Raw genomic sequence first — 9,059 nt, 5'->3', positions numbered from 1 at the left:
GATCAGGAATCTAGTGTTTTCCATCTTCTGCAAAGTTGAGGCAAAATTATGTTGTCCATTTGGGTTAATCCCTTGAGTCTTAGTTCTATGATAAGGAATCCCCAGACATCAAATGATTTAAAAGTTAAGAGGAGTAATTCCTCATACTGACTCAATCTCAGACAAAGCATGGATAAAACAGTCATGCCCAGCACTCACAGGGGCTATCATTCCCCAAATCCAGTGATAATAATTATGGTAATAACAATAACAATATTGATTTAGGCTTGTCAAATTTGCAAAGCACTGTACATACACCATCCCATTTGATTTTCCCAACAACTCCCAGAGATGGGTGCCATTATTATTCCTGGTTTATAGATGAGAAAACCAAAACTGAGAATGCTTAAGTGACTTGCTCAAAGTCACACAGCAAATGCATATCTGAGGCAGGATTTGAACTGAGATCTTTCTGACTCTAAACCCAGGGTTCTAGCCATTTTACTATTCAGCAGCCCAATGAATACACAGTTACAATGATTTGTTGTTGTTCACTGCTTGTTTCTACACCAAGCCTGTATTCTTAATGATAAGTGGGTTAACTGGATGATGGCCCAGATGGAGCAATGTGTCAGAAATGCCTGTGTGAATGACAGGTAGTTTGGTTAAGTAATGGAGCTATGCTTTAGGCCAGGAAGACCTGGCTAAAACCCAACTTCTGAAAAATATGAGCTTTGTGACCCTGGGCAAGTGATTTAGCTTCTCAGTAACTCTCTAACACTCTGAAGGTGTTGACCTGCATAGGTAGATGCAGTTTTCTCCTTAAGTACTTTCCTTCAAGTCCTGGTCTTCTCCTTAATTCTGAGTCAATTATTTACATCCTTTCCAACAACTGCCATCCTCTTTCAGACTTTTCATCATCTTTCCACTCCACTATTTTAATTGTGTCTAATACAATTTTCATTCAACAGGGGACAGCTAGGTGGCACAGTGGATAGAGGGCTGAATCTGGAGTCAGGAAGACCCAAGTTCAAATCTGACCTTAGAAACTTCTGAGCAGTCTTGTGACTGAGGCCGCATTTGGGCTCAAGTACTCCTCGGTCCAGGGTGGGTGCTTTGTCCACTATGCCACCTAGCTGCCCCATCATGACATCATTAAAATAAAATTAAGAGGTGAGAGGATTGCACTGGGAGAAAGGGATAGGTGGAATGGGGTAAAATATCTCACATAAAAGAAGCCAGAAAAAGCTTATGGAGTGGAGAGGAAGATGGGGGAGGAGCAGGGGAATGAGTGAGCCTTACTCTCATCAGAGTTGGCTCAAAGAGGGAATAACATACACACTCAAGTGTGAATAGTGATATATTTGGCCCTTTGGGGAAGTGGGAGGGGATTAGAGGGGAAGGGTTGAAGGAGGGGAGGGAAAATTGGGGAAGGGACAGTCAGGAACAAAACACTTTTGAGGAGGGAAAGGGTAAAAGAAGATAGAAAATAGAGTAAATATCATGGGGAGCAACTAGGATGGAGGGATACACAACAATGGTAACTGGGAAAAATTTTAAAGCAGAGGCAAGAGCCAAGTAAGATGGAGATGATCATAAAGATGGTGATGATGATGGTACTTACTTTGCTGGGCTATTGTGAAGACAATTCTTTGTCATGGATAAGGTACTATATAAATGTTAGCTATTATTGCTCTTTGAATAATCAATCTCGGGGCAGCTAGGTGGCGCAGTGGATAAAGCACTGGCCTTGGATTCAGGAGGACCTGAGTTCAAATCCAGCCTCAGACACTTGACACTAGCTGTGTGACCCTGGGCAAGTCACTTAACCCTCATTCCCCCGCGCAAAAAAAAAAAAAATCAACCTCATGGGTGTTCTGTAAGAAAATCTCCCTTTAAAGTACTTTATAAATGTAGTTTAGTATAAAAATCAAACAAACAAACAACAAAAAAACACACAAAATGATGATGAGCAGGATGCTATCAGAAAAACCTGGAAAGACTTACATGAGCTGATACAAAGTGAAATGTACTGTATACAAAATAACAGCAACATTATAAATATGAACTGATGCAAATGACAGTTATTTTCAGCAGTGCAATGATCCAAGACATCTCTGAAGGACTTATGAAAAATGCAATCCATCTACAGAGAAAGAATTGATGCTATCTGAATACAGATGGAAGTATATTTTGTTGTTGTTGTTCCTTTTTCTAAAGATTTTTTGTCTGCTATGTTTTGCATGACTGCACACGTATAACATAATGAATTGCTTGAGTTTTTAAGGGCAGGATGGGAAGGAAGGAAGAGAATTTGGAACACAAAGTTTAAAAAATCAATGTTAATATTTGTTTTTATATGTAAGATGAGAAAACTCTAAATAAATAAATAAATAAAGGATTAAATAAATATATGAATGAATAAATTAATTAATTAAATGAATAAATAGGTGAATGAATGAATATATAAATAAATGGTTACATGAATAAGTAAATAAATACATAAGTAGATAGAAAGATAAATAGGTGAGTGAATGAATGAAGAAAGAAAAAATGATAGCACCTACCTCCCAGGGTTGTTATAAAAACCAAATGAGATATGTGCAAACCTTAAAGAGCTATATAAATGCTATGATGATGGTGGTGGTGATTGATGATGGTGGTGGTGGTGGAAGCAGAAGGTACCACATTATTTCCCTGCTTTAATTTATTCATGCTCCTGTCCATTGAATCTGAAACTTTCCCCCCTCCTTATTGTGTCTTTGGACGGTTCTACTTTCCTCTCCTTTTCCTTCCTTACATCTCATTTAGTATGTATCTGGACAGAACCCAGTACCCCATGATGTATAATGAACATTCAACTCTTTTGCAAAAAGTAGGATCTTAATAAAACAGGGAACACTGTGTAGTCATATGATCCTGAAGATGTTCCTGTAAACAGGAATTACAGTTAGGGTTAGGAATAAAGTTACTTATTAAGGGTAAATTTTCCATTGTCTCTGTTTGACTTAGTTCCTGTTGAAGATCCCAAATTAGCACGACATTCAGTGATGTTTAACAGCCTTCGTTATTTTATTTTATTTTATTTTTTCTTCTTAAATAAAACGTTTATTCACTCCAGGATCAGGGTGGTTGCTCAGAAAAAGAGACCAAAGCCCATGTCATCATCAGACTCTTCTGACTCCTCCTTCTTTTCTTCCTTCTTCTCCTCTGCAGCAGCAGGGGCAGCAGAGCCAGCACTGGCGCAACAGTGATGGCACCACCCGAGGGCATGGAGGCCAGCTTACTGCTCCCCTGCGCGATCACATCTTCTGTGTTCTTGCGGCTCAGCTCAATGACCTTCTTCATGCGCTCCTCGTCTATCTCCATGCCCACGCTGTCCAGGATCTTCTTCAGGTCCTTGGAGTTGGGGACGTCGTTCCCGCCCAGGACGGCCAGGAGGTAGGTGGCCACGTAGCGCATTTTGGTGGTCTACACTCTACTCGGGTCCAGGCTGGAGGTCGCGGGGGGTGGGGGGGGGGTGGGGGGGCACAGCGAGTCAGACCACGGTGGTGTCAAGGCCGGCAAAGGATTAACAGCCTTCTTTAAAAACAAATAAATAGGGGGCAGCTAGGTGGCATAATGGATAAAACACCAGGCCTGGATTCAGTAGGACCTGAGTTCAAATCCTGCCTCAGACACTTGACGCTTACTAGCTGTGTGACCCTGGGCAAGTCACTTAACCCTCATTGCCCCACAAAACAAAACAAAAACAAATAAGCAAATGATGAATCAAAAGCTAAGCAAAGATTATGTCCAAGGGGCCAGTACCTAATTATAATACCTTAGCACTTCAAAATAATCCTTTCATATCAGTGCTAATTCCCTTTAAATGAAAATGCTGCCTAGGTAGCCTTCAGAAATCCTAGATGGTCGCTTCCATGACAAAATGAGGTATCAAGGGATGATTGTAGTAGAAGTCTTCATGGTAAGTGATCCTCTAGGTTTTGCCCTTTCTTATTAGGTACTGTTTCCTCAAGATTATCAAGAGGTGATAGATTTAACGTTTGGCATGACTTCACATATATAATTGGTATTATATTGCTTGCCTTGTCAATGAATGGGGAAGGAGCTAGAGGAAGGGAGAGAATTTGGAACTCTAAATGTTTAAAAATGAATGTTAAATTAATAAATATAAATTTAAAAAGAAAAAAAAGATTATAGATTTGGAGTTAGGAAACAGACTGAAAGAGATAAAAGATCTTGCCAGCTCATCCAACACTCTCCCCTCTTAGAAATTAAAATCTATGAACTGGAGCAACTGACACTATATCCATCATGACTCTAGTATATATGAGGACTATTCATTTTCTGTGATTTTTTTTGGGTGGGGGGAGGATAAGGCATTGATTTCATTTGTGTAAAAATCTCCTGTGTTTATAGTTCCATCCTTATAATCTTAATGGGCTGCCTGGAGAGACTGTGACATTAATTACTTGCTTAGGGTTGCACTACTAACATACGTCAGAGGCAGGATTTGAACCCAGGGCTTCCTGGTTCCAAGGGCTTCCCCCTATCCATTACCCCATGTGTCTCTTCATTGAATTACAATCCACCATATGATTAAGGGCCTCAGTTTCCTCATCCCTCTTCCAACTTGGAATCAATCTACAAGTACTTAATAAATATTCTGTGAGAAGCTAGAAATACAAAGATAAATCTGAAAAGAAAACCCCTATCCTCCCAGAGTTTATATTTGTTTAGGAATGCCAACATGGACTTGCAAAGTAAATGCAAAATATATGCAAAGTGAAAACAAAGCTATTTGGGAAGAGAACCAACACAATGCAAGGCAACATGTATTTATTGAGCCATAATTAAGTGTCAGGCACTATGCTAAGATCTGGATATAAAAATACAAAGAGCAAAAATGACAGTCTCCACCCTCAAGTTGCTTCTAAAGGAGAAGTTACACAAAAGGAACAGAAAAGTGTGTGTTGGGGGGTGGCAGAAATACACACTCAGGACAGTGTGCTATGATTTGGAACATCAGAGGTGTCTGTGAAGGGGATGAAAGTTGGACAGTCTGGGCATCTTCCCCAAAATGGACACCCTAGGAGGAGTTCACCAATGGGAGAAAATTGCTGTCATAGAAGATAGGTGATGGGGGTTTGCGGGGAGGAATGCCCTGGGCACAGAGAGAGATTCCACTTAAGGCCTCCGGGGGAAAAGAAAAATCTAGCAGAATTTCAAAGAAATCCATAATTCTAAGAGGTCCAAATGAGGAGAGAATGCATTCCAGGAACAGAACACAGCCAATGCAAAGATAGGGAGGTGACAGCTGAAGTGCTGTGTACGAGGAAGAGAGGGGAGGCTGGTTTGGCTGACTCTAAAGTTTGTGAACTGGACTAATGCACGATTTAGGCTGGAAAGGTGGGTTGGAGCCAGGTTGTAAAGACCTTTCAAGGCAGAAAATAGAGAGGTTGAATTTGATCTTAGTGTTAATAGGGAGGCTCTGGGGTTTATTAGACATGGGGGCAACATGGTAGGCTGAGTTTAGGAAAATCACTTTGGTAGCAATGTAGATGATGGAATGGAGAGAGATGGGAGGCAGGGAGACCAAGTGGGAGGTTAAGACAGTAGCTTGACTTAGTTATTTTCAGCAATGCAATGATCCAAGACAACTCTGAAGGACTTATGAAAAATGTAATCCATCTCCAGAGAAAGAACCGATGGTGTCTGAATACAGAGTGAAGCATACTTTTTTTTTAGTTCCTTTTTCTAAAGATTTTTGTCTGTTTTCTTTTACACCCTGACTAATGTAGAAATGTTTTGCATGACTACACGTGTATAACTTATACTGAATTGTTTGAATTCTTAAGAGGGGGTGGGGAGAGAGGGAGGAAGAGAATTTGGAACACAAAGTTTTAAAAATCAAAGTTAAAATTTGTTTTTACATGTAATTTGAGAAAAAAATTATAATTTTTTTAAAAGACAATAGCTCAAGAAAGAAGTTCTGAGATCCTTAACTAGGGTTAATAGCCCTGTCAGTGGAGAGGAGGGAATGGATAAGAGAGGTGGTTTGGAAGTAGAATCAAAAGAATTGGCAATTAATTGGATGTATACAATAAAGGAGATTGAGGAGAAAATGCTTGTAAACACTGTGTGCCCTCAACAAGAACAAGGAAATAATGAATGGAGGTGGATTTAGGAAGAAAAAGAATTAATCTTCTTTTGGACATGTTGAGTGTGCAATGCTTGTGGGCTCGCCAGAGATTGACTCAGCTTTCATCTTCGACCAGAATAATTTGCCCTCGTACTGGATTTTCAGGATGCTTTATTCTAATGTTGGCATCTCCAATTTAGAACTTATTTGCATCTTTGTTCTTTTATAGTATTTTATAATGGATAGAGTGCCAGCCCTGCAGTCTGTAGGACCTGAGTTCAAATCTTTCCTCAGACCCTTAAAACCCCATCACAACGAGGCTATTAAAATCCCAAATGGGATCACAAAGGGCTGGATGTGACTAATCGACTAAACAGCAACAACCAGCTATTACATGGATAGATCCCTTGTTTCTCACTCATTAGGCCTCTCTTTAATACCCCAGCAGCAGGTGTTGGCCAGTAGGGAAACTAAGATTCACCTTGCATGCAGCATGATTAACTTGTAACTTAAGGCCTTCAATGATAGCCTAATATCCATCTTATTTTGTATTGCAGCACAGGCCTCCACCCCAGGAGTATGCTAGAACCAGCTCTCCTGATTGTTAGATTCCCATTGTGAGCATTTGCACATTGGAAATCTGTAAATGCTACAAATCAAGGCTTCGATTACTTTGATTTATTGATTCTAGGCTTAAAATAGAGAGGGAAATATGAATTATGTAGATTAAACTTTAAAATGTATCATATGCATATTTTTTCAGAGAGCTGGTTGTTAAATATTTACCAGCATACTCCTGCTCCACCCACTCCACTATGAACACATTCTAAGGACTATTGCACACTTGGGGATTTTCCCAGTATATCAGCCCAAAGGTATTTGATGTGTAAGCTTGTATAATTATAGTGTAATTGTGGAAAACATTTCAGGGTTCCTTGACCATGTAAGATGGCCTTCCACCTACGTTACTGCATAGCTCAATGTTAATCAATATTAATCTAAAACTGAGGAGAACATGATCTAGCTTGATAACTGCTGCTTTCCTTCCCCATTCCTTCCTTTCCGAAATTCTTGCTTACAGAGGAGTTATCATTCTGCCTGGAAAACCAGGCCACCTAATTGTGAGAGAAGTCAGAAGTAATGGAGATAAGCAGATGTGATAAAAACAAAAGCTTAGATGAATGAAGGGGAAAATGAGGCCAGCTAAGGATACAGAAATTTCCTTCCACTCACTATGGATAAATGAGAAACAAAATTCCTAAGTATTCATGTATATTCTCTCTCTCTCTCTCTCTCTCTCTCTCTCTCTCTCTCTCTCTCTCTCTCTCTCTCTCTCTCTCTCCCTCTCTCTCTCTCTCTCTCTCTCTCTCTCTCTCTCTCTCTCTCTCTCTCTCTCTCTCTCTCTCTCTCTCTCTCTCTCTCTCTCTCTCACTCTGTCTGTCTCTCTGGCTCTGTCTGTCTCCCTGGCTCTGTGTCTCCATCCCTTCATCCCCTACCCATTTTCTCCTCTCCTGTAGCACATATCAATATCCACATATCCAGGTATGCATGTACCCTCAGAAAACTGCACCAAGACTTTGAGGACAGCCTATGTATAAATTCACAATTTATTTTAGGAGGCTGTTCGCAGTCACCCCTCCTGCTAGTATTTTCCCCTCTCAGATCTCCTTCCTCCTAATAGGTATAAATCAATATTGTATGTACCTCATTATTAACATGCTCTTTCCCCATTAGAACATTGGCAGCTCCACATCAGTACTTAAAGGGGGATGGAATCAGGGAGAAACAGGGGGAACTTTCTCTAACAGCTGGTAAAGGACTAGAAAAGACCAAAGACACAAGTAAATTCAAAAGTGGAGCTGCCAACACTATGCTAAAACTCCCTCATTTAAAAGCTCCTTGGGTGCAAGGCCTGTTTTTGCCTTTCTTTGTATCCCCAGAGCCTAATAAGTGCTTAATAAATGTTTGTTGACTGACTATTGACTGTCAGTAATACCCCGCTGATCCAAATCTCAGAGCTCCCATCTTTTAAGCCCAGCATTATTCCAGTTGTGTTGCATGGCTATAAACCCTCTAAGGTTACCCTCTCAGGAGAATCACAGGTTACCCAAAGGACCATGGAGATGCATTTAGTGGATTATAAGCAAACTCTAGTTTGTTACCAGTGGTGAATTAGATAGGATGGCAGGATGGAAACCTCCTCGCCATTTCTTTTAAGAGTTCCTGAAGAAGGTAGAAATAATACACTCCAATAGCATGTAAGCTCTGTGGGGGTAAATTTTTACCTTTGCAACTTAAACTCTTAAAGCAGGGTCTTATACACAGAGGTGCTTGGTAAATGTTTATTGGAGGAGAATGGATTAATGTTCATCATGGAGAAAAAAAGAAGTTTCCTCCAGTGAGCTAGCATAAGATCATAGTAAGAAACTTTGGAAAATAGAAAAAACCTACCATTTTGATAGCCAATCCAACCCTCCAACCCCCTCATCTGAGAAAATTAAGGTACAAGTGATTCATCCAAGTTCTCGATGTTAGTGGAAAAAAAAAACAAACCAAAATGGAAAGCCAGGTTTCTCAACTCTCTATCCAGAGCTCTGTCCATGTCACAATCCAAAATTCTGTTAGTCTGTGGACCTCCCGACATACAAATTCCCTCCATCAAAGCTGATTGCAACCCATCTATGCCTTAGCTGCTAAGTCCTAGGGAGTTGCTTGAGAGATGAAGGTTAAATAGTTTGTCCAGGGTCATGCTAATAGTGAGCTTCAAAGGCAGGATTTGAATGTTGCTCTGCTTGACTCCAAGCCCAGAATAGTTGTGTAATACAAAATTATTTTGGGGCAGCTAGGTGATGCAGTGGATAGAGCACTGGCCCTGGATTCAGGAAGACCGGAGTTCAAATCCAGCCTCAGACACTTAATAGTTACTAGCTCTGTG

The 9,059-nt window shown here is 40.4% G+C and overlaps 1 pseudogene; it reads right to left on the bottom strand.

Annotated features, from left to right (window-relative positions):
• Positions 1-3,115: 3,115 nt before the first annotated feature.
• Positions 3,116-3,441, bottom strand: LOC122753942 (annotated as a pseudogene).
• Between the last annotated feature and the right edge of the window lie 5,618 nt (positions 3,442-9,059).

Source organism: Dromiciops gliroides, chromosome 1, assembly GCF_019393635.1.
Source record: "Dromiciops gliroides isolate mDroGli1 chromosome 1, mDroGli1.pri, whole genome shotgun sequence".
In the NCBI taxonomy this organism is placed as follows: domain Eukaryota; kingdom Metazoa; phylum Chordata; class Mammalia; order Microbiotheria; family Microbiotheriidae; genus Dromiciops; species Dromiciops gliroides.
The sequence above is the reverse complement of the archived record's forward strand: the minus strand, read 5'-3'. Positions and strand labels throughout refer to the sequence as shown.